This window comes from Microcaecilia unicolor, chromosome 1 (genome assembly GCF_901765095.1).
Source record: "Microcaecilia unicolor chromosome 1, aMicUni1.1, whole genome shotgun sequence".
NCBI lineage: Eukaryota > Metazoa > Chordata > Amphibia > Gymnophiona > Siphonopidae > Microcaecilia > Microcaecilia unicolor.
The window spans coordinates 765,920,625-765,946,416 of record NC_044031.1 but is presented as its reverse complement, the minus strand read 5'-3'; the positions used below and the strand labels follow the sequence as shown (position 1 = coordinate 765,946,416).

Below are 25,792 nucleotides of genomic sequence, written 5' to 3'. Positions count from 1 at the left end.
GCCTGTGTTCCACTAGACAGTGACCTGTGATTTAACTTTTAAGGGTCAGCTGTCAAATGACTCCAGCTGCACACTTGGTTTCTCCCCCCCCCCCCCCATAGGGCAATCCCTGAGACAGAGAACCCCCAGTTCCTCATGCCAGATCATCACAACCACCAGCCTCCCTCATCACTTCTGCTGCAGACTGCCCATAGCCTTGATTTGGCACCAGGCCTTCCCACCCCAGCAGAAACTCAATAGGCCTCCCCACGGGCAGCCCTCTACTGTTCCATGGCTTTGGCTTTCCAGGCTGTGGCTGCTCTACTTGGCCTGGCTCCCTGCTGGTGAGCAAACCAGCCCCACCCAGCTCCTAGTCATTGCTGTGCTGAGCCAAGCTGCTGCTGAGTTCTGGAGCACAGAAATATTAAAGCCTCCAATTCAAATTAAGTGCCCCACTTCCCCCCCCCCCCCACACCAGATGCTAAATTAGGGCACAGGTACCTTCACTGATGTTGCGGGGGGGGGAGCAAGGAAGGCAAGGGATATACTGGAGTGCAAGGGAGTTGAGGAAGAGAAAGGAAGATGCTGCATTGTGAGGGAGAGGGGCAAAAGAAGGGGAGGTAATTAATAGTTGTGGGACGGGGAAGAGAGGGAAGATGCTGGGTGGATGTGAGGGGGGAGGAGGAGAGACAAAGGGGAAAAGGCTGGGCATGTTAGACCATGTGGGAAAGGCCATGGGGAGCTGAAAACCAGAGGAATAAGAAGTTATCAGTAGAGTTGGGAAGGTAGTGACAGGGGATAATCAGAAACTGGGGGAAAAATAGACAACAGAAGTCATAGAAGAGAAGGTTGACATGGAAGGTTGACATGGAAGGAACTAGGGCTGGTGAGGAGATGAAAGGTAAAGGAATGTACATGAAGGTTAGATGGGTTATCGGCCAAGTTCGATAAAAACTTTGAGGGATTTTTAGCCCCCATATTGGTCAATATTTTCAACTCTTTATTGCAAGGAAAACCGCTGCCCCCTCCTTCTACGTTGGAGGCAGGAGTCACCGTACTCCAAAAACCCAGGAAAGACCATTCACTGTGTTGACCTTACCACCCCATCTCCTTGCTGAATTTAGATACTGGCTGAGTGGTGTGGTGGGGTCTATATTAGGAGAAGATTAAGCAGGTTTTATCCCTGGCAGATTAACGGGTGATAATGTGCGGCACACTTTAGACTCGATACGTTATGCTAAAAAATGCAAGATACCAATGGCTATCTTCACAATAAATGCAGAAAAAGCTTTTGACAGGGATATGTGGAGCTTTACGCACCAGGTCTGGGCCCTAAGTTTAGGGTGCTGTATATAGAGCCGAGATCCACTGTCTAAACTCAGGGCCTAGACCAAAATCCTTATAGATTGGTATGAACCCACGCCTAAGGCTTGGGTCCATATTGAAAGACCTATGTTGCCTCATAATCTTGTTGGGGAGCTGGTTCACCCCCACATTGCTGCAGATAGAGCATCACCATATTTGTTGAATCTCAGATCGTTGTTTCATAAGTTTAAGATGAAGTTGTTGGGGGGGGGGGGAGGGAGGGATCTATCTCTGGGAACTCCACATGTTTGATCTTGATCTAGACACCTCAATGGGCAGAAAACTTCTTTAAAGTACGGGAACAACGGGGTATCAGACTTACAGGGGATCTCTTTGCTGATTGTCATGGTTGTGCCCATGTTTCATGCTCTCCTTCTTCTCGCCACCTGGTGGCCAGACCTGGTGGCTGCTATGGACTGTCTGGTTACTGTCACCCGTTCCAGATTTCAGCCCAGTCCGGTCCGGATCTTCCAGACTGCCAGACTTGTTCTTTTTGTTTGAACCTGCCCAGCACCCGTAGCTGCTGCTGGGCTTATTAGCCATTTGGAAACCTTTCTGCTTTGCCTTTGCATCACCTTAGGCCCTGGTTTGTTGGTGCTTGCTGCACATTTCTGTTTAGTTTGGGTTCTTGCTTGTGATTCTTGTTTGTTTCTAGTTAGTCTGTGTGTAGTTTAGTTTAGGGTTGTTTGTTTCTTAGTCTTGTTCCTTGGGTGTAGTTCTTTGTGTAGTTCTTAGGTGGTCTGTGTTTGTTCCCTGATTCAGTGGCTGCTTGCAGCTTCTAGTTCTGGCCCTTGTCTGTCCGTACTTGTTTCCTGTGTTAGTGGTTGTTTGCAGCTTTCAGTCTCTGTCCCCTAGCTTGTCCACTCCCTGCCTTGTGTTGTATTGTCTGTCTGTGAGTCCTAGCCCAGTTTCCTGCCTTTTGCCCTTGTTCATTCCTTTTCCCTCTGACCCTCAGTCCCTGTGCTGCCTAGCTGATATCCAGTCCTGGCCCTGTCCAGTAAGTCCTGCCGGCCGCCTAGAGCCAGGGGCTCAACTCCTGGGGAAGGGCGGCTAAGTGCAGGTGAAGTCTCACTGTTTGTCAGAGTTCTGCCTTGCCTCTGGTGTGGGGTGGTTTTGCCTGCTGCTGCCGCTCCTCGGCAGTGGTCCAAGGGCTCATAAACCTAGTTCCAGCTTTGAAAACGTGACACTGATGGAATTTTATGATCTTTTCAACAATTACATGTCTAAAATATTCCTTCAGTAGACTTTTATATGTCATTGCAAGTGTGGTATATATTGCAGTCTGTAACATTTCAGGATTGGTTACACAGAAACATGATGGCAGATAAAGGCCACATGACCCATCCAGTTTGCCCATCCTCTGTAACCCCCAATTCTTCCTGTTCCTAAGCGATCCCACATGCTTATCCCATGCCTTTTTAAATTCTGCAACAGTCCTTGACTCCACCACCTCCACCGGGAGGCCATTCTACGCCTCCACCACCCTTTCTGTGAAATAATACTTCCTTAGGTTACTCCTAAGCCTATTCCCTCTTAACTTTGTCATATGCTCCCTCGTTCCAGAGCTCTCCTTCATTTGAAAAAGGCTCTCTTCCTGTACATAAATGCCCTTGAGATATTTAAACGTTTCTATCATGTCTCCTCTCTTCCAGCATGTATACATGTTGAGGTTCATAAGCCTGTCCCTATCATTTTTGCATTCGGAAATTTACACCTTTTGAGGAAATTTTGTTGGCTGGGGCTAATCAAAGGAAACATACAGATTGTATAATATATTACAAAGTGCTTTAGTGACCAAACTACTGTACCTATCTAAATGGGAACGAGATGTGGGGTCGTCTTTATCAGATAAAGATTGGCAGGTTATACACGAGACAACATTAAAACTATCTATCTCCGCCAATCATTTTTGGGATCTTGCCGGGTGTTTATGACCTGGATTGGCCACTGTTGGAAACAGGATGCTGGGCTCGATGGACCTTTGGTCTTTCCCAGTATGGCAATACTTATGTACTAGTGGAACAAGGTTTTCACTCGTATACAGATGGTAGATGTATCCTGTCCACCTCTCTCTAATTTCACCACGAAATCAGCAATGTGTTGGAGAGGGTGAGGACATAATGGAACGTATTTTCACAATTGGTGAGAACATCCTCTTATGCAACAATCTTGGACTATATTCACACAGGCTACGACTGAGGTGTTACAAGTTTTCATACCACTGAGTCTCAAGGTGCTTATACTACACTTGCAACCACCTGACTTTCCTGATTCTCAATTTAACATCTTGCTGGTGTGTTTAGCTCCTGCACGTAGGGAACCAGCAAGAGCCCTGGAAAACCAAGAAATTGCCTACAATATCTCAATTTAAACAGACGTGGCATGTCTGTTTCCTTAGCAAATCATCAGCAATACATTGAGGACATCTAGCTGCTTTTGAGAGAGACTGGAAATGTTCTGAATGCTGGTACACCTCTGACTCCTGAAGATGTTGCTGTTCAAGTACTTGTGCCTGGCCTTTCCTCATTGTGCTCTGGAGTTTATTTTCAGAACAGACATGTGAATTTGACCGAAGTCTATTGTAATATAGCTCATTGTTGCTGGTCATTGTTGAAGTGTAGGCTTTGTTTGTATCCTAGCTTTCAGGGGTTGTTTTGTGTTTTCAGGGATGTGTTTTCATTGTAAACCTCTCAAAAAATGTTTCAATAAAGTTTAATTAGTCTGCATTAGTGGTATAGTGGTGAGCATAGCTGCCTTCCAAACAGCTGACCTGGGTTCGATTCCCAGCCAATGCAGTTTTGCTGCTTCCTTTCCTTTTTTTTTATTTTTACAATTTGAAAATATATTTCAAGAATACAATCTTGATTATGAACAGTGTTAACAAAAGAAATGAAATTCAGGAAATTATAATAAAGTAGTTCTAACACTCAAGTCCACTATTAGAATGGTCCAAGATTTTAAATACAGGCAGAATTATAACACAAAGGAATCAACCCACAACAGGTATTAATAAAGTTATACTGCACCTAGAACGGACGGAAAATGATAATTAATTAAACTCTTTCAGATCTTTGAGAAGTTATGAGCGTTGACAATTGTGAAGGTTCCGTAAACACATACTTAACAGAATTAAGCCGAATAATACACTTGCAAGGAAAGCGTAAATAAAATATTCCCCCGAGCTGTAGAATGGCAGGTTTCAGCAGTTCTGCTGCTGCTTCCTTTCCTAGTGGAGGAGTAGTCTAATGGTTACTGCAGCAGGCTTTGATCCTGGCAACCTGGGTTCAATTCCCACTGCAGCTCCATGGGACCTTAGGCAAGTCACTTAACCCTCCACTGCCCCAGGTACAAGAAATTTAGATTGTTAGCCCCCTAGGGACAGAAAAAGTTCCTGTATATAATGTGTACAGCACTGTGAACGTCTAGTAGCACTATAGAAATAATTAGTAGTAGTAAAAAAAAAAAAAAAGAGAGAATGGGTGTAGAAGTGTTAACCAGCCAGTGCATGCTAAATGGCTAATGTTAAGTGAAAGACAGAGCACTCAGCACCTCCTAAAGAGGAGGCATTAGGTGGTCCTGCATTAATTTTTTTGCAAGTACCGCACACTAATGAAAAAAAAATCAGCACCTGCAAAAAAAATAGTTTATAAAAAGGCCTAAATACTGCCGCGTTGAATCTGGGCTTAGTTCGTGGGAAAGTCCAACGTTAAAACACGCTAAGCCCAGATTCTAATGTTCTTTAGTCTGCTGTGAAGTATTTTTCCAGTCATTTTCTTACATTCTTTGTACAGAGCTGTGAATCACCAATAAGAAAGCAGCTCTCAGATTTTTACTGACCTTTTCCAATTTGCAATTTCAGAAACACTTCAGGACTATTAGGAACATCACTTAATAACAAAATCCAGTTTTCTCAACTGCCAATGAAAGCTAGCCGACTAGCACATGATATGACAAACCTATATTCCTAAGGCTAACTGCACAACATATTTAACTAAATGTTTGTAAAACCCATTTTAAATAATTATACATTTTAAAGCATGTGTCTACATTATAACATATAGTTTAGAAAGTTTAAAATCCTTCATGTCAGTACCTGTCTCTGCAGGTTCTCTGTGCTCCACATAATTACAGCCTGTTTTGGCTTACTAAGTTGTTCCTTAGGCTATCAATTTTAAGTAGTGCTTAAAAACAAATATATCTTTGGGCAAACGTTATTAAAAAGATACTGAGAGACATAAAATGTTAATGAGGTCTAAAGTTCTTTACGGCCCATGCTGAAACTCAGGAAACAGCGTTCCAGAAATTAAACTCTGTCTGGAACGAACTTATAATTCTATTTTCTCTGCTCACTTTAACAAACGAGCCAGAGCTCTGGCTGTTAAGTAATGTTAGCATAAGACCCACCCCCTTGAAATATGAAAATCTAGTCTGAGCATGTGGTAAGTCATTGATTCATAAAATAAAGATGAAGACGAAGAAGCAACTGCCTCAATTAACACAGTAACATAGTAAACTCTTTTTACATGGTATGTGATACTTTATACCCGAGTTTGATTTGTCCTTGCCATTCTCAAGGCACAGACCGTAGAAGTCTGCCAGCACTCTTCTTGCACTAAAAGTTCTGAAGCTAATGTCGAAGCCCCTTAAAATTTACACTTAAGCCCATCCCTATCTATTCAGTCACAATCAGGGCGTAGACCGTAGAAGTCTGCCCAGCACCGGTCTTGCTTCCCAATTACCAGCGTCGCCACCCAATCTCCACTAAGATTCTGTGAATCCATTCCTTCTAAACAGGATTCCTTTGTGTTTATCCCACGCATGTTTGAATTCCATTACCGTTTTCATCTCCACCACCTCCCGCGGGAGGGCATTCCACGTTTCTACCACCCTCTCCGTAAAAAAATACTTCCTCACATTAGTCCTGAGTCTGCCCCCCTTCAACCTCAATTCATGTCCTCTAGTTCTACCGCCTTCCTGTATCCAGAAAAGGTTCGTTTGCGGATTAATACCTTTCAAATATTTGAATGTCTGTATCATGTCACCCCCGTTTCTCCTTTCTTCCAAGGTATACATATTATAATCGCCTACTTATCAACAATTGTTAACAGTAATATCTATTTCTTAATTTGCAGATAACTATTTACTGCTTTTGTTGTTATGAATTTGGCTTCCACAGCATTTAACTATCTCAGGGGCATTAATGTACAGGAAGGGAGCCTTTTTCAAACGAAGGAAAACTCTGGAATGAGAAGGAATACGATGAAGTTAAGAGGAAACAGGCTTAGGAGGAATCTAAGAAAGTCTTCATTTATGGAAAGGGCGGTGGAAGCATGAACCGGCCTCCCGGTGGATTTTGTGGAGACAAGGACTGTGTTGGAGTTTAAGAAAGCATGGGACAAGCATGTGGGATCCCTTAGGAAAAGGAGGAGTTAAGGGTTACGGAGGATGGGCAGCCTGGATGGGCCATTTGTTCTTTATCTGCTGTGAGTGGAGGAGGGTAGCCTAGTGGTTAGTGCAGTGGACTTTGATCCTGGGGAACTGAGTTCATTTCATTTTTTCATTTATTCATTTTATATACCATTTCTTATTGCGACTGCAAAACAGAACGGTTTACATTAAAAAAAAAAAATACAACTCATACATACATACAAACAAACAAATAAACAAATAAGAACTCCAGTCATTGATAAAAAAGCACAGCAACCCAAAATGACAAAGAAGGACATAACTATTAAGATCTACAAATTAAGTACAGTTAAGCCTAACCTTCTACACCTTCTCTACTTATCATAAGTTCTGTTCAATACAGTTTATAAAGAAAAAAGTCTTCAAAAGTTTTCGGAAGTTAGCATAGGACTTCTCTAATCTAATCTCTTTTGGAAGCCCATTCCAAAGAGAGGGAGACAGAAAAAAAAAGCCGATCCCCGAGTTAGATTCCCACTGCAGCTCCTTGGGACCTTGGGCAAATCATTTAACCCTCCATTGCCCCAGGTACAAGTACCTGTATATACTATGTAAACCACTTCGATTGTAACCACAGAAAGGCAGTATATCAAGTCCCATCCCTTTCCCTATTATACACAGATATTACAACCTTGAGCTGTCCCTGGAAAGGAGGGCATCACAGAGGTTACAGGTCAGAAATTTCACCGCCCCCCCCCCCCCCCCCGCACCCTCTTAAACATCTTCCGCATTTGTTCTGTTGGTGACAGCCTTGCATGAATTTAAACAGGATTTTTCTACTCATCGACGCCCCATATTCCACACCTTTCAAAGATAAATCCCATGTTGGCATGCAGCAATGCTGACACAGTACATTCAAAGTAAATGGAATGTGTCAGTACTAGCGCAGCTTAGTAAACAGAGGGGGAAAATGTTCTATTGGGGAACAAAGCATATACCCCAAAACAAATACGACACTGGATAAGTCTCTAATCTTATCCAACAACCCCCTCTCCCCCAAATCTATACTTGGTAGAAGCAGCTCTGACAGTAATTACGGCTGAGAGTCTGATTGGAAAGATCTCCATCCACCACACACACTCTTGACATTTTGCCATTTCAAACATTCTCAACCCAGTCCTCAGACCACATTCAGTCAGCTCATCAGGATAACCAGAATGAATATATGTGAGATAAATGCAGTGTGTTTTTTCTAGCAAAAAAGGTGCCGGTACTCAAATGCCAAGCCACCCTTCAGGGGTGGTGTGATTACTGAGGGAGCCACCCCACAATAGCCAGGCCCCCTGCAACCAGTCACAGAATCTATGACAAGGCAGAATTGGTGTGTAGAGCCTGAGCTCATTCATTAAAACTTGGGGAACATGGGTCAATTTTAGCAGACAATGGAAAAGGTGCCGGTACTCACTACCCCCAAGTACCCCCTCAAAAATAGCCCTAGATAAATGTGAATGCAAATTTATCTGACATATGCTCACTGTAGTTATCTTAAAATACCTGACTGGCTGGGTGTGTCCCGAGGACTGGGTTGAAAACCCCTGCTCTAAATTAAACCTGGTTGCAGTAGATTATAATCTGCTACATAATGATATACCATGAATTGCATGTTTATACTACTTTCAACGCTGGTAGTAAAGATCTGACCAGAAGGGGGAAAAAAAACACTGTCAAAAGAAGGAGTTTTGTAATACTGTCAAGTGCAGTTCACGAATATGCAGTAAAAATAGAAGAAAACCTAGAACTGAAAAACAAGTTCAAAATAACAAGCCAAACAACCATATAAACCTTTCATGCACCTCCCCCACTGCCAAGTCAATAACCAATAGTAACCTAATAAACACTATCCAGCACTTTACGTTAAAAAAAAACCTTCAGCATATTTTATACTTTAACAGGTAGACTATACTTCGATGACAGAAAAAGGGAAAATATTACACAAGCACAACTGGATGGACAGAGGTAGCAGAGCAGAACACAGAGATTAGAAAATCAGGAATAATAGCCATCTAGTCCCAAATCTAGGTAATAAAATAACTCTACGAACACCTGGCTAAGAAAAGCAGTGAACTGCAGAATGAATTAAAAAGCTGTGGCATTGTATCGAGGCAGAACAAAATTTAGAAAGGACCCTCTAAAGCTTGGCACCAAAGGACTGCAGCCTTCCAAGCTGAGTATTTAATTGCACTTGATAGAGGAAAAAAAAAAAGATAACTGGGGAATAACATTTGATTTCAATTTAATTCAAGCACTACAAGGACCTATTTATTTCATAAAGTACTTCATGCAGAATAATGGCATTATTGTGCATCAAACAGAATTAAAAGCTCCTAATAAATTAACAAATGAAAATTAATGGTCGCTCAGTCCATTAAATCTTGTTAATTTTGTTTCTGTTATAATCCCCAAGTTTACATTATTAAACCAATATTTATTATAAAAGAGAACTACTTTTAATTGGATCCCTGATGTGACAATACAGTGTGATATGCATTTTCTTAATTTCATGTTCTTTTATTTATTTTGCATTTATTACCTGTTATAGTTAAGTGCAATATTTGTGATCTTTTTGTAAGATTTGAAAAATAAGCAACCATTGTAAGCATTCTTTTCTTTTTCTGATCACATATTTCTAAAGCATGGTTTTACTCACCCATGCTACAGTGGTACACAAATTAAGCCCCTAGTGCTCACTTAACTCAGGAAATTCCTGAAAGCTTATCTTCTATCTCAGCATCTCTTAGCTTTTCCTTCTCTTTGTTAATGCACTGCTATAATTCAGCTCTCAGATACTGTATACACTGATTAAAGTACGGCATGAAATGTGGAAATGAAGTACAAACTGTGCAACATTTTCAAAGACAGTCAGTGGGTCTGCCCATGAAGACGAATAAAAGCACTCTGTGAAAATCTAAAAATGACACAATCACAAAAAGTCAAAATACTGGGATCCTCTTACTTTAAACATTTTTTATTGTACATCAAATGTAAATCATTAGTCTCCATAATGACAGAAACAGTTCAAATATTGATTCCCCCACAGAAAAACACATAATATCCGATACACCTTAAACCCCGCCTCCCCCTTCCTTTTATATAGTCAGGACTGGCATCACAGATATTAAGGCACGGCACAGCTTACAGAGCGGACTCTGCCTATATCAGGGACTCCGTATGGTGCTGGGGTCCCAGGCACTGCCTTGCTGGCAATTCCCACCACCAGCAAAAGCCAGCTCTCTATACAGTGGATGTTCATTCAGCAGCCAGTTCCGTGAGAAAATACACATTTACTCCTGACTCATCCAATGTAGTAACACACATCTGCTTTCTTTCTGCATGCTGAGCACCTAGCTAGAATGTGTTGTTTTCATTCAGCTGATTACTCAGCACCCAGTCACACAATACATCCTTTCTCTCTTAAAACAAATGGCTTCACAGCCTTTTTCACTACTGTACTGACAACTTCTCAGTCACACACACCTTGCCCAGGCCGCTATCAAACTGAGCCCCAGGGCACTCTAAAGATCAAGAGGGAGCCAAGCTGCAACTTTCAACCCAGCCTGAGGCATGGACAACTTTGCACTCAGCTCACACTGCTTCCGCCTGGGTCTTGGCGCAAATCGACCAATCAAACAAATAAGGATGTACTTCGTTTCCTCTCTTTGCACAAGAATGCCACTCTGACCACAATTACCTTGGCGAAGGTCCTGGGAGCTGTGGCTAAGCCATAAAGGAGGATCTGAACTAATGGTACTTAGCAAAGGCATAGAACATCTGGTGAACATCTCTAATGGGAATGTAAAGAGGCAAAGGATACAGAACCGCAGAACATCCAATGAACATCCCTGATGGGAATGTGAAGAGACAAAGGATACAGGACCAACGAACATCTGGTGAACGTCCCTGATGAGAATGTGAAGAGGCAAAGGAGAAAGAACCAAAGAACTTCTGGTAAACATCTCTGATGGGAATGTGAAGAGGCAAAGGATACAGAACAGCAGAACTTCCAATGAACATCCCTGATGGGAATTTGAAGAGGCAAAGGATACAGAACCGCAGAACTTCTGTAAATGTCTCTGATGGGAATGTGAAGGCGCAAAAGATACGGAACCAAAGAACTTCTGGTGAACATCTCTAATGGGATTGTAAAGAGGCAAAGGAGACAGAACCAAAGAACTTCTGGTAAACGACTCTGATGGGAATGTGAAGAGGCAAAGGATACAGAACCGCAGAATTTCCAATGAACGTCCCTGATGGGAATTTGAAGAGGCAAAGGATACAGAACTGCAGAACTTCCAATGAACGTCCCTGATGGGAATTTGAAGAGGCAAAGGATACAGAACCGCAGAACTTCCAATGAACGTCCCTGATGGGAATTTGAAGAGGCAAAGGAACTTCCGTAAATATCTCTGATGGGAATTTGAAGAGGCAAAGGATACAGAACCGCAGAACTTCCAATGAACGTCCCTGATGGGAATTTGAAGAGGCAAAGGAACTTCCGTAAATATCTCTGATGGGAATTTGAAGAGGCAAAGGATATAGAACCAAAGACCTTCCGTAAATATCTCTGATGGGAATGTGAAGAGACAAAAGAAACAGAACCGAAGAACTTCTGGTGAAAGTCTCTGATGGGAATGTGAAGTGATAAGAATGTGAAGAGGCAAAGGATACAGAACCAAGGAACTTCCGGTGAACATCCCTAATGGGAATTTGCTTGTTGGTGTTTTACACTGCAACTTGATTGTCTGTTTGAATGAGTACAATTTGGCCAGACAGCCGATCTCTGAAAGCCTTTAGAACGTTCCATATTGCCTGTAGCTCCAAGTGGTTGATCTGAAGGTCTGATTTCTGAGCTAACCAAGCACCCTGGGTGTGAAGCCCGCCTACATGAGCCCCCCCACCCCAGGCGGGATGCATCCGTTATCAGCACCTTCTGGGGCTGAGGAATTTGAAACTGACATCCCACAGTCAAATTGGACTGAATTGTCCACCAAAGGAGAGACGGAGTTTCTCGGATGACATCCGCTAGGTTCCCCAAGGCTTGGCACGACTGGGAAGATAGAGTCCACTGTGCAAATCTCATGTGAATACGTGCCATGGGCATGACATGGACTGTGGCGGCATGTGGCCCAACAATCTCAACATCTTCCAAGCTGTGACCTGATGGCCGGCTTGGACCTGAGTGGCAAGAGCGACAAAAGTGTATGCCCTCTGAGAGGAGGCAAGATGGTGCCCTAGAGGCACAATGCATTAGTCGCTTCTCCGCTTGTTCCTACCATGCCTAGGAAATGCCTTGGGAGAGTTTTTGCGGCTGTTCCAGGGGCGCTTACCTCAACCCCAAGACTCGTCCAGACCAAGCTTAAGGATTTTGAAGTGATACCATCATCCGAGGATCTGTTGCAGGCAGCTGGAGTAGGAGAATCTGCTTCACCATCCTTGAATTGCAGGAGAGAGAGAGAGATGCACAAGGAGTTGTCCCAAGTGTCGAGGCATCAATTCCAGCAATTGCTCCTCCTGCAGTTGAGACTCCTGCTAGAGCTGCTGATCACCAACTCAGTGACCAGAAAGAAGCAGGAAGTAATTCTGGCAGTGGTGAGACCATGCCAACAGCTGCTCCAACATGGGAAGATTTGGTTGCTGCATCAGGAGCACAGACCAGTTCTGTCTTTGCACCGGTAAGACCTGCTGTTTTCTCTACTACTACTACTACTACTATTTAGCATTTCTATAGCGCTACAAGGCATACGCAGCGCTGTACAAACATAGAAGAAAGACAGTCCCTGCTCAAAGAGCTTACAATCTAATAGACAAAAAATAAATAAAGTAAGCAAATCAAATCAATTAATGTGAACGGGAAGGAAGAGAGGAGGGTAGGTGGAGGCGAGTGGTTACAAGTGGTTACGAGTCAAAAGCAATGTTAAAGAGGTGGGTTTTCAGTCTAGATTTAAAGGTGGCCAAGGATGGGGCAAGACGTAGGGGCTCAGGAAGTTTATTCCAGGCGTAGGGTGCAGCGAGATAGAAGGCGCGAAGTCTGGAGTTGGCAGTAGTGGAGAAGGGAACAGATAAGAAGGATTTATCCATGGAGCGGAGTGCACGGGAAGGGGTGTAGGGAAGGACGAGTGTGGAGAGATACTGGGGAGCAGCAGAGTGAATACATTTATAGGTTAGTAGAAGAAGTTTGAACAGGATGCGAAAACGGATAGGGAGCCAGTGAAGGGTCTTGAGGAGAGGGGTAGTATGAGTAAAGCGACCCTGGCGGAAGATGAGACGGGCAGCAGAGTTTTGAACCGACTGGAGAGGGGAGAGGTGACTAAGTGGAGGCCAGCAAGAAGCAGATTGCAGTAGTCTAAACAAGAGGTGACAAGGGTGTGGATGAGGGTTTTGGTAGAGTGCTCGGAAAGAAAGGGGCGGATTTTACGGATGTTGTAAAGAAAGAAACGACAGGTCTTGGCGGTCTGCTGGATATGAGCAGAGAAGGAGAGAGAAGAGTCAAAGATGACCCCAAGGTTTCGAGCTGAGGAGACAGGGAGAATGAGAGAGCCATCAACAGAAATAGAAAACGGGGGGAGCGGGGAGGTGGGTTTGGGGGGGAAAATGAGAAGCTCGGTTTTGGTCATATTTAATTTCAGGTGGCGTTGAGACATCCAGGCAGCAATGTCAGACAAGCACGCTGAAACTTTGGTTTGGATGCAAGGTGAGATATCAGGGGTAGAAAGGTAGATTTGGGAGTCATCAGCATAGAGGTGGTAGGAAAAGCCATGGGATGAGATTAATGAACCAAGGGAAGAAGTGTAGATAGAAAGAGGAGGGGACCAAGAACAGAACCCTGAGGTACACCGACAGGCAGAGGGATAGAAGTAGAAGAGGATCCACCAGAGTGAAGAAATTTGGAATACTATTGTTGCATTGGGACAATCTCTATCTGGTCAGTTGGTGATGGATTCTGTTAGGTTGATTGGTGTTTTGGAGGAAAATGTGGACTCTCAGGACTCATAAAAAGTACTTGTACAAAAATCTCTCCAGGATTTGAACACACAGTTAAAATCTGTGAGCTCCCTGTCTGCTTCACTGGTGAAGGGAGCTACTAATTTGGAATCTAAAATTGAAAATCTGGAAAACTTTGTTCGGAGACGGAATCTCTGTTTAATCAATCTTCCTAGAATTCCTGGTATCTCTCCTGTAGAAATGTTTAAAAGGTATATGCTAGAGGTATTAAAAGGTGCCACACCTCAGTCACTGCCTTCAGTATCCAGAGTTTTTCATCTACTTTCTTTTATAAAGAAAGAAGATGGAGGTGGAGAGTGCATAAGTACATCAGTACATAAGTATTGCCATACTGGGAAAGACCAAACGTCCATCAAACTCAGCATCCTATTTCCAACAGTGGCCAATCCAGGTCACAAATACCTGGCAAGATCCCAAAAAAGTACAAAACATTTTATACTGCTTATCCCAGAAATAGTGGATTTTCCCCAAGTCCATTTAATAATGGTCTATGGACTTTTCCTTTAGGAAGTCATCCAAACCTTTTTTAAACTCTGCTAAGCTAACCGCCTTTACCACATTTTCTGGCAACGAATTCCAGAGTTTAATTACACGTTGAGTGAAGAAATATTTTCTCTGATTCGTTTTAAATTTACTAGATTGTAGCTTCATCGCATGCTCCCCAGTCCTAGTATTTTTGGAAAGCGTAAACAGACGCTTCACATCTACCCGTTCAACTCCACTCATTATTTTACAGACCTCTATTTCCAATGACCTATTACTGGCTAAATCCAGAGGTCTCTATTCCATCCTCATTCTTCTTGATCTTTCTGCTGCTTTTGACACTGTCGCTCACAGCATACTCCTCGATACCCTGTCCTCACTTGGATTCCAGGGCTCTGTCCTTTCCTGGTTCTCTTCCTACCTCTCCCGCCGCACCTTCAGTGTTCACTCTGGTGGATCCTCTTCTACTTCTATCCCTCTGCCTGTCGGCGTACCTCAGGGTTTATTTATTTATTTGCATTTGTATCCCACATTTTCCCACCTATTTGCGGGCTCAGTGTGGCTTACAATACATTGTGAATGATGGAAATACAATTTGTTGCAATACGCTTATGGGTTACATAGTGAAGAGTTGTGGGAAGATAGAGTAAAGTCAGGATATCATTTGGGAATAGAACAATGGAATATAACAGTGGGGAGTTGAGAGGGCGATGAAACAGTATCAAGGGAACATAAAGGTCTAATAATTTTATCTGTGGGTAGAGTTTTAAGAGTGGTGAAGATACGGGGGAAGGGAATTCAGACGAGAGTGTATTGGTGCGTATTTGTTGGTGTGTATGGACTTCATGTGTTTTGATCCTTGCCGTAGATTTTCTCAAAGAGATAAGTCTTCAATCGTTTGCGGAAGTCAGTTAGTTCGTAGATCGTTTTCAGGTTGCATGATAGTGTATTCCAGAGTTGCGTGCTCATATAAGCGAAGGTTGATCCGTGCAGTACTTTGTATTTTATGCCTTTGCATTTAGGGAAATGGAGATTGAGGAAGGTTCGGGATGATCTTTTAGCGTTTCTGGGTGGCAGGTCTATTAAGTCAGACATGTATGCAGGGGCTTCATCGTGAATGATTTTGTGGACTAAGGTGCATACTTTAAAAGTGATACGTTCCTTGAGTGGGAGCCAGTGTAGTTTCTCCCGTAAGGGTCTGTTCTTGGTCCCCTCCTCTTTTCTATCTACACTTCTTCCCTTGGATCATTAATCTCATCCCATGGCTTTTCCTACCACCTCTATGCTGATGACTCCCAAATCTACCTTTCTACCCCTGATATCTCAACCTTGCATCCAAACCAAAGTTTCAGCGTGCTTGTCTGACATTGCTGTCTGGATGTCTCAACGCCACCTGAAATTAAACATGACCAAAACCGAGCTTCTCATTTTTCCCCCCAAACCCACCTCCCCACTCCCCCCTTTTTCTATTTCTGTTGACGGCTCTCTCATTCTCCCTGTCTCCTCAGCTCGAAACCTTGGGGTCATCTTTGACTCTTCTCTGCTCATATCCAGCAGATCGCCAAGACCTGTCGTTTCTTTCTTTACAACATCCGTAAAATCCGCCCTTTCTTTCCGAGCACTCTACCAAAACCCCCATCCATACCCTTGTCACCTCTTGTTTAGACTACTGCAATCTGCTTCTTGCTGGCCTCCCACTTAGTCACCACTCCCCTCTCCAATCGGTTCAAAACTCTGCTGCCCGTCTCGTCTTCCGCCAGGGTCGCTTTACTCATACTACCACTCTCCTCAAGTCACTTCACTGGCTCCCTATCCGTTTTCGCATCCTGTTCAAACTTCTTTTTTTTTTTTTTTAATTTCTTTATTAATTTCAAATTAAACAAAGATACATCTCTTTGAATAGATACATCCATTTCAGGCATCAAAGAACATATAAAGAATATTATTTCAAAGAAACTTTTCTTAAGAAATGGAATTATAGTCCACTAATATAAAATGGTGGATTCAAGACGGTATAAAGCCAAAGGAAGTTAGCATAAGAAATAAGTGAATTAAAGTATACTAGCAGCAGTTCTTTAAATATTTTCGGGACTTGATATTTGGGTTAAGGCCTGGTTCCTCTTCATATCAAGGAAAGAACGCAATTGTTCAGGTTCAAAAAATATATATTTTTTCTCCTTAAATATCAACATGCATTTACACGGAAATCGTAACTGGAATATTGGCCTGAGTATAAGAGGTTCCTGTTTCATGTCCAAAAATTTTTTTCGCCTCTGTTGTATCCATCGTGCAATATCTGGAAATATAGAGACCTGTTCAAACTTCTTCTACTAACCTATAAATGTACTCACTCTGCTGCTCCCCATTATCTCTCCACACTCGTCCTTCCCTACACCCCTTCCCGTGCTCTCCGCTCCATGGACAAATCCTTCTTATCTGTTCCCTTCTCCACTACTGCCAACTCCAGACTTCTCGCCTTCTGTCTCGCTGCACCCTACGCCTGGAATAAACTTCCTGAGCCCCTACGTCTTGCCCCATCCTTGGCCGCCTTTAAATCTAGACTGAAAGCCCACCTCTTTAACATTGCTTTTGACTCGTAACCACTCGCCTCCACCTACCCTCCTCTCCTCCTTCCTGTACACATTAATTGATTTGATTTGCTTACTTTATTTTTTGTCTATTAGATTGTAAGCTCTTTGAGCAGGGACTGTCTTTCTTCTATGTTTCTGCAGCGCTGCGTACACCTTGTAGCGCTTTAGAAATGCTAAATAGTAGTAGTAGTAGTACTATCATATCTCCCCTCAGCCATCTTTTCTCCAAGCTGAAGAGCCCTAGCCGCTTTAGCCTTTCCTCATAGGGAAGTCATCCTATCCTCTTTATCATTTTTGTCGCCCTTCTCTGCACCTTTTCTAATTCCACTATATCTTTTTTGAGATGCAGCGACCAGAATTAAACACAATATTCAAGGTGTGGTCTCACCATGGAGCGATACAAAGACATTATAACATTCCTAATAATACCTAACATTCTATTTGCTTTCTTAGCTGCAGCAGCACACTGAGCAGAAGGTTTCAACATATCATCAACGACGACACCTAGATCCCTTTCTTGGTCTGTGACTCCTAACGTGGAACCTTGCATGACATAGCTATAATTTGGGTTCCTCTTTCCCACATGCATCACATTGCACTTGCTCACATTAAATGTCATCTGCCATTTAGATGCCCAGTCTCTTAAGGTCCTCTTGTAATTTTTCACAATTCTCCCGCGATTTAACGACTTTGAATACCTTTGAGGGGCATAATCATACGGGGCACCCAAGTTTTCCTGGGGCCGTCCTCGCAGGACGGCTCCGTGAAGGGGCGGGGAAACCCGTATTATCGAAACCCTCTGGAGTCTTTCATGAGGTACTTTGTCAAATGCCTTCTGAAAATCCAGATACACACTATCAGCCGGCTCACCTTTATCCACGCTTGTTCACCCCTTCAAAGAAATGTAGTAGATTGGTGAGGCAAGATTTCCCTTCACTAAATCTATGTTGACTTTGTCCCATTAATCCATGCTTTTGAATATGCTCTGTAATTTTGTTCTTAATAATAGCCTCTACCATTTTGCCCGTCACAGACTCACCGGTCTATAATTTCCCGGATCTCTTCTGGAACCTTTTTTAAAAATCGGCGTTACACTGGCCACCCTCCAATCTTCCGGTACCACGCTCGATTTTAAGGATAAATTACATATTACTAACAATAGCTCCGCAAGCTCATTTTTCAGTTCTATCAGTACTCTGGGATGAATACCATCCGGTCCAGATTTGCTACTCTTCAGTTTTTAGAACTATCCCATTACATCCTCCAGGTTTACAGAGAATTCATTAAGTTTCTCTGACTTGTCAGCTTCGAATACCATTTCCGGCACTGGTATCCCACCGAAATCTTCCTCGGTGAAGACAAAAGCAAAGAATTACATAGTAACATAGTAAATGACGACAGATAAAAAAAGACCTCTACGGTCTATCCAGTCCGCCCAACAAGATAAACTCATTTTACATGGTATGTGATACTTTATATGTATACCCGAGTTTGATTTTCCTTGCCTTTCTCTGGGCACAGACCGTAGAAGTCTACCCAGCACTCTTCTTGTACTAAGTTCTGAAGCTAACATTAGAAATCTATTGATAACCTTTAAGAGTGGACTAACAACAGCTACCACACCTCTGTACTAAAGCTAACATCAAAGCCCCTTAAAATTTACACTCCATCCCATCCCTGTCTATTCAGTCACGATCAGGGCGTAGACCATAGAAGTCTGCCCAACTCCCGTTTTGTTTTCCAATTACCGGCATCGCCACCCAATCTCCGCTAAGATTCCATAGAACCATTCCTTCTAGTGTAAGCATCATTTAAATCCAGAGAGCACAGCTAATTGTTTTCCTGAATCATGGGGAGAAGAGTTCCCAGGGAAACCATCCTGAACTTTTCTTTGACCAGGAATTTGTTCAGGGCCCTTAGGTCTAGGATGGGACGCATCCTCCCTGTTTTCTTGGGCACAAGGAAGTACCTGGAATAGAATCCCAGATCTTCTTCCTCTGATGGAATGGGCTCGACTGCATGGACCTTTGGAAAGGTGGAGAGCTCCGCGTAGCCTAGTGGTTAGTGCAGCGGACTTTGATTCTGGGGAACTGGGTTCAATTCCCAGAGCAGCTCCTTGTGACTCTGGGCAAGTCACTTAACCCTCCATTGCCCCAGGTACAAAATAAGTACCTGTATATATGTAAACGCTTTGAATGTAGTTGCAAAATACTACAGAAAGGCAGTATATCAAGTCCCATTTTCCTTCCCTTCCCTCTGCAAGTACCTGTTTGTGCTGAGAGCTGAAGTGAGACGCTCTCAGTGGGCAATTTGGTGGTTGTTGATGGCAATGCAGGGCATAACCGAGACAGACTATTTGGACAACCCACACCAGTTGGAGGTTACAAGGGGCCTTTCTTGGAAAACTTTCAGTCTCCCCCCGACCGGTAGGTTGTCTGGGATGGTTACCTTTACTGTGGCTATGCTCTGCAGGAGCTGGCTGGGCCTTGGATGCACACTGTTGATGAGAACGAGAGCACTGGGACACAACCTGCTGAGGCTGGCGAGAACAGGCAAACCTACTTCTCTGAGAGTAGCAGGGGCCCCTCTTCAACTTGCCCAAAAACCTCCTAGACGAGGAGGAAGGTGCAGAAGATGTCCAAGGGGAGAAAGTGTCAATGGTGTCAGTATGTTTCTTGATGAGGGCCACTAAAACAGACAACATATTACGAGAATTAGGTGCTCAACATTGAGTTCCTATCTATTTACTTATTTGTGACATTTATACCCCACATTAAACATGAATTAAGTTGAAACCTGGGAGCATTTAAAATCTTTTTTCTCCCTGTACCTACATCAAAAGAAAAAGATGGTATGTGGGAACTTGCTCCTTTTGTTTTGTGACTAAAAATGCACTTGCCTTTTTTATCACTACTTTTTCACAGAAAGGTATTGAATAATTAGAGAAGGGCTTCCTTCGTGCAGGAGTTTTGTCTAGCATCAGTCGAGACGTGCCAACATTGTCCAGTTAGAACACTATTAGCCGCCAAGTTCATACAAAGTTAATTATGTTCAGTAGAAAATAAATCTGTTGCCTCAGGCATCAAGTATTATGTATTAAGGGCATTTGCTTATGGTTTTGCTTTTTAATCAGAAAGGTAAATCCTAAGGGTGGTTGAACAATTAAGTATAAGCGGGCCGGGAGCTAGGATAGAAGAGATTACTTGTAGCGGGGACAGGTTAGATTCCCGCGGGGATGGGCGGAGACGGGTTAGATTCCCCATGGGGACAGACAGGGATGGGTTAGATTGCTGTCCCCATGCAACTCTCTAGTCCTATCACCCCCCACCTTTTACAAAGCCATGCTAGTGGCTACCATACAGCAATGCCGACACAGCTCATTCAATTTGAACTGTGCAGTTTTCTTCCTTGTCCAGATCCCGGCAAACAAAAAATAATTCTCATTTTAGTTTGCCCTCTGTGAAAGGCTGTAAGAAATTGAAAATTCACAAATTATTATTGGCATATCAAACTCCTAAATTAAGGCTTTTCTCAATTTGATTCTTCTGCTTTATTTATGAGGAAGCTTAAGACTTATCTTTTTCAGATGTTTGTTCTAGTTAAATAATGTGAAGCTTCTGTTTAATATTTAATTTGCTGTAATTCCCAGGAGTTTGTCCTAGCTTCTTAATGAGTGTTGTGAACTGCTTAGAACTTTGCGGTTTTAAGAGTAGACAAATACTATTGTTATATACACACTCACACGCTACATATGGGAAACAAATATATATATATATATATATGCACACACACACACAAATATGGATACATAGATATAGATACAGTTATTAATATAAAATATAATATGATAAATTTATCATATAATGTTGTTTTTATTTTGAAGCCGGAGTCGATCCCTTTTTTCAACTCCGACTCCATCCAAAATTGCTTCCAACTCTGACTTCATGACTCCAACTCCAGAGCCCTGGTAAACACTGCAGATGGCTGCTAATTAAACAGTTTTTCCTCTGCTCCCAAAATGATTACCTCCCCCACTATAGCGCAGGCAATGCACTGTCCACCAGCAAAATGGCCACCATTCCTGCTCATAGGAAACTCCTGCTGCCTGACAGCCTAAGCTGACTTGAGCCTTACTGCCTGGAGCAACTTTAAACTCCACCATCACTGAAATTTCTGCTGTCCCAGGCAAATCAGACTTCAGGCAAAAAGGTCTGGCAGCTCAGACAATGTGGTTGCTTATCAGGCATTGTGGCTGCAGAGGTCAGAACTCCCTTCCTCAGAGTCCCCTTATCATGACTGACCTGGCTACCACACAATCTCCCCACTGCCCAGCACAAACAGCTGAAACTGACTTTCTTTTTTTTCTTTTTTTTTAAATATGTCTGTTCAGAGGATGGGGAGAGAGTGAGACAGAGGAGAAGAATGGGAACAGAAATTGGTGGGGGGGAGGGAGGGAGGCATACGGCCTGGGACGGACACTACTCACCACACAGGGCAGTAGCCTCGCTAGGCCCAACCACCCTAACAGTCTAGCCCCCTCAGGAGCAGCCCTGTAGACCCAGCTCTGGCCACCTGGGCAACTTCCTAGAATACCATGGGGGAGGTCCTTAGACCACCAGACCCTACAAACTGTAGACTGGTCCCTGGCAGAACACTGCAAAACTCCAACCGTATGCTGTGTCAAAAGGAAAGGCTTCTCTCCAAATAAATAAAATGTGATTCTATGGCAAAAAGATTAGTTATCATCATTGTAAGCAAGTACTCAGTGACCACTAAATGTTATGTCAGCTCAGCTGAAGTGCTATACCTCTGCTGGGAGGCACTGAATTAAATGAACATAAGAATAGCCACACTGAGTCAAACCAATGGTCCATCTAGCCCAGTATCCTACTTCCAGCAGTGGCCAATCCAGGTCACAAGTACCTGGAAGAAATCCAATCAGTAGCACCATCCCATGCTACCAATCCCAGGGCAAGCAGTGGCTTCCCCAATCTCTATCTCAATAGTAGACTATGGACTTTTCCTCCAGGAACCTGTCCAAGCCTTTTAAAACTTAGATACGCAAACCGCTGTTACCATATCCTCCGGCAGTGAGTTCCACAACTTCTCTGAGTGAAAAAATATTTCAAGATAAACTCATTGTATGTGATACTTCATATGTATGCCTGGTCTTGATTTGTCCTTGCCATTTTCAGGGCATAGACCGTAGAAGTCTGCCCAGCACTGTCCTTGTTCTAAAATTTCTGACGTTAATGTCAAAGCCCATGAAAAGGTATACACCAGCCCACCCAGATCTATTCCAGATAGGTGGGGAGAGATTGGTAAACTCGGCTCAGGAAGGGGACCTTGGGGTGATGGTGTCCGAGGATCTGAAGGTGACAAAACAAAGTGACAAGGCAGTGACCGGGATGCTAGGCTGCATAGAGAGGGGCATAACCAGCAGAAGAAATGAGGTGTTGATGCCCTTCTACAAGTCACTGGTGAGGCCCCAATTGGAGTATGGTGTTCAGCTTTGGAGGCCGTATCTTACTAATGATGTAGAAAGACTTGAAGCGGTTCAAAGCAACAAAAATAGTATGGAATCTGCATTGCAGGACGTACAAGGAGAGACTTAGGGGTCCTTTTACTAAGGTGCGCTGAAAAATGGCTTACGGTAGTGCAGGTGCGGGTTTGGGCATGCTCAAGTCCATATTTCAGCGCGCCTGTAAAAAAGCCCTTTTTAAAAAATTTTGCCAAAAATGGACATGCAGCAAAATCAAAATTGCAGTGTTTCCATTTTGGGTCATACCGCCAGCCATTGACCTAGAGGTAAAGTCTCACACAGTATCCGGGCGGTAATGATCTATGTGCGACAAGGTAAAATTATGTCTTACCTGATAATTTTATTTCCATTAGTCCTAACAGATGAATCCAGAGACGAGTGGGTTACGTCCCTCAACCAGCAAGTGAAGATAGAGAGAACTTCAGAGGTTTACTATATGTGGACATGTGCAGCCATCTTAACCTCAGTATTGTCGATACCAAAGCAAGAGGAAACCCAAACTGTAGGCCCCTCCTGCCTCCATAAAGCCCATGTAGGCTTCTCCACCGACCCCACGGGAGGGAAACATCTGCAGCAGGAAACTGCAATATAATCACGTCCTTCTTCCAGTCACCTAAATGAACTGAAAGAGGAATAAAATAACGGATCCGAGCAAGTGAAAAGAATACTCAGCCAAGATCAACAAAGGGCGGGCCTCTGGATTGATCTGTTGGGACTAATGGAAAGAAAATTATCAGGTAAGACATAATTTTACCTTCCATAGCGTCCCACAGATCAATCCAGAGACGAGTGGGATGTACCAAAGCAGTCTCCAAGTCGGGTGGGACCGTAGAAGCACTGCCAGACAAAACAGCCAGCACTAAGAAGGCTCAACCTGCCAAATTTGAACCAAACTCCAAGCTCAGAGAAACCTCGAGGACGAATCCACCGAGAGCAGCAGAGAACCACACTCAACCCCTAGAAATAGAAACAAGGCATATGCTCCTAATAGGGAACGAACGCACCATCCCAGAGGAAACATCTTATACTTCATAGAGACGGAGGAAGACCCATTCCCCAGATCTGGATGATGCCCCTCAATCAGAAATGGATCAAGGCTGGACCTCTCTGTGAGGAGCATAGCTCGAACCTCAGAGGCACACTCCATTAACCACCGCTGAAGTCAGCCCAATGGTCAGTGCCAACTGTGACAGCCATCAAGGGAGCAAGGCTCTATGCGACAGCTAGAACAAGGCTCAACCTCCAAAGCAGGAGCAGGGCTTCACAAGGCCTGAGGTCCTGAGATGGAGCAAAACCCAACAAGACTCGACGCCGAGACGGAGCAAAGCCAGATGACCAGAAAATGAACAAGGCTCGACCAGGCTTGACGTCCAGACACGGAGCAATGCTCGACAAGGCTCGACGTCCGTAGACGGAGCCCAGCACAACAAGGCTCGACGTCCGTAGGCGGAGCCCGGCACGACAAGGCTCGACGTCCGTAGGCGGAGCCCAGCACGACAAGGCTCGACGTCCGTAGGCGGAGCCCGGCACGACAAGGCTCGACGTCCGTAGGCGGAGCCCGGCACAACAAGGCTCGATGTCCGCAGACCCGACAAGGCTCGATGTCTGTAGATGGAGCTAGACCCGACAAGGCTCGACGTCCGTAGACGGAGCCAGGCACAACAAGGCTCGACGTCCGTAGGAGCCAGGCACGACAAGGCTCGACGTCCGTAGACGGAGCCAGGCACGACAAGGCTCGATGTCTGTAGACGGAGCCAGGCACGACAAGGCTCGATGTCCGTAGACGGAGCCAGGCACAACAAGGCTCGACATCCGTAGACGGAGCAAGGCCCGACAAGGCTCAACATCCGTAGACGGAGCAAGGCCCGACAAGCCTCAACGTCCAGAGATGGAGCAAAGCACTACAAGGCTCAATGCCAGAGATGGCACAAAGCACGCCAATGCTGGACGACCCGAGACAGAGAATGGCTGGAAAGGCTCAACATCCAGAGACGGAGCAAGGGCCAACAAGGCCAGATGTCTAGAGGTGGAGCAAGCCTTGACCAGGCCCGATGCCCAGAGATGGGGCAGGCTCAACATCCAGAGACAGAGCAAAGGTCAACAAGGCTTGACGTCCAGAGACGGAGTAATGCTCAACAATGCTCGATGTCCAGATAAGGACCAAGGGACGACAATGCTCAACACTCAGAAACAGAGCAAGGCCCAGAGACAGAGCACAGCCCGACAAGGCTCGCCCCCCAGCAACGGGACAATGAACGCCATGCCGAGAGAGAGTAATACTTGAAACCCAGAGAAAGGCTCAACGTGCAGAGGTGGAGCCAACCTCGATGCCCCTAGACAACGAGAAGCCTGCCGCACAGAAACAGGGCAAGGCTCAATGTAAGGAAATGGAACCGCGTAGAAATGGCACAGGGCTCAACTTACAGAAATGAAGCCAGGCTCGAGATCTAGAGGTAGGGCCTGCTTCACTGTGCCCCGACTGAGCACGTCCTGACAAGCAGAGCAAGACCCAAGATGTAGACATGTCACTCTTCCCAGCTGCAGAGATGGAGGGAGGCCCGATGCCTCTATATCTGGTAAGGCTAGCTGACCAGCCACAGGACAAGGCCAAAGGACCGTAACCTGAGCAAGGTTCGACATACATAGCCAAAAAGGGAAGGCCAAGTGCCAGAAAAAGGAGAACGATCTGACGGCCAGAGACAGAGCAATGCCCCAACCATCTGGGATGGAGAAAAGTCTCAACCCGAACAGGCAGAACAGGCTCCAAGAAGACTATGGCATGCACCTGGAGACAAAGCAGGACTCGATGCCCAGAAGCAGCGCACAGCCCAATGCACAGACGCCGAGGAAGGCCCAATGCATCGAGGTCGAGCAAGGGTCAACGCCCATAGGCCAAACAAGGCTCCACCCACAGAGTCGCAGCAACGCCTGACGTACCGAAGCTGAGCCAGACTTGACGACCGGAGGCAGAGTAATGCTCGACACATGGGCAGTTTGACACCCAGAAATGGGAGGCGGAGCAAGTCCAACTAGGCTTGATGCTTGGAGATGGAGCAATTCTTGACGTAGCGATCCAGAGCGATGCATGGCGTACAGGGATGACTGATGCAAGGCTGACAGCCACAAGGGAAGGCTTCCATGCCGAGATGCCCAGACTGCTAGAGACAGGGTCAGACAGCAACGACCTAGAGGTGCAGGCCGAAAGCCCAGAGTGAAGTTATGCTCACCAATACCCTGATGAGGCTAGGTGCGATCATATAAAAGAGTCAGGAACTATCCCAAGGGAAAGGCAAACCACATCCCATGCCAGATAGAGACCCACAATGCCCAGCCCCAAACTGGAGTAACCTGTCCACCAAGACGAAGCAAC

General features: G+C 44.5%; 1 protein-coding gene and 1 non-coding gene across 2 annotated transcripts in view; one reads left to right on the top strand and one right to left on the bottom strand.

Moving 5' to 3' along the window:
- SMAD3 (SMAD family member 3) overlaps positions 1-25,792 on the bottom strand; it is a 205,110-nt gene that overhangs the window by 156,855 nt on the left and 22,463 nt on the right. The window lies entirely within an intron of this gene.
- Positions 4,068-4,139, top strand: TRNAG-UCC. The gene has a single exon. It is a non-coding gene; the product is annotated as a tRNA-Gly (tRNA).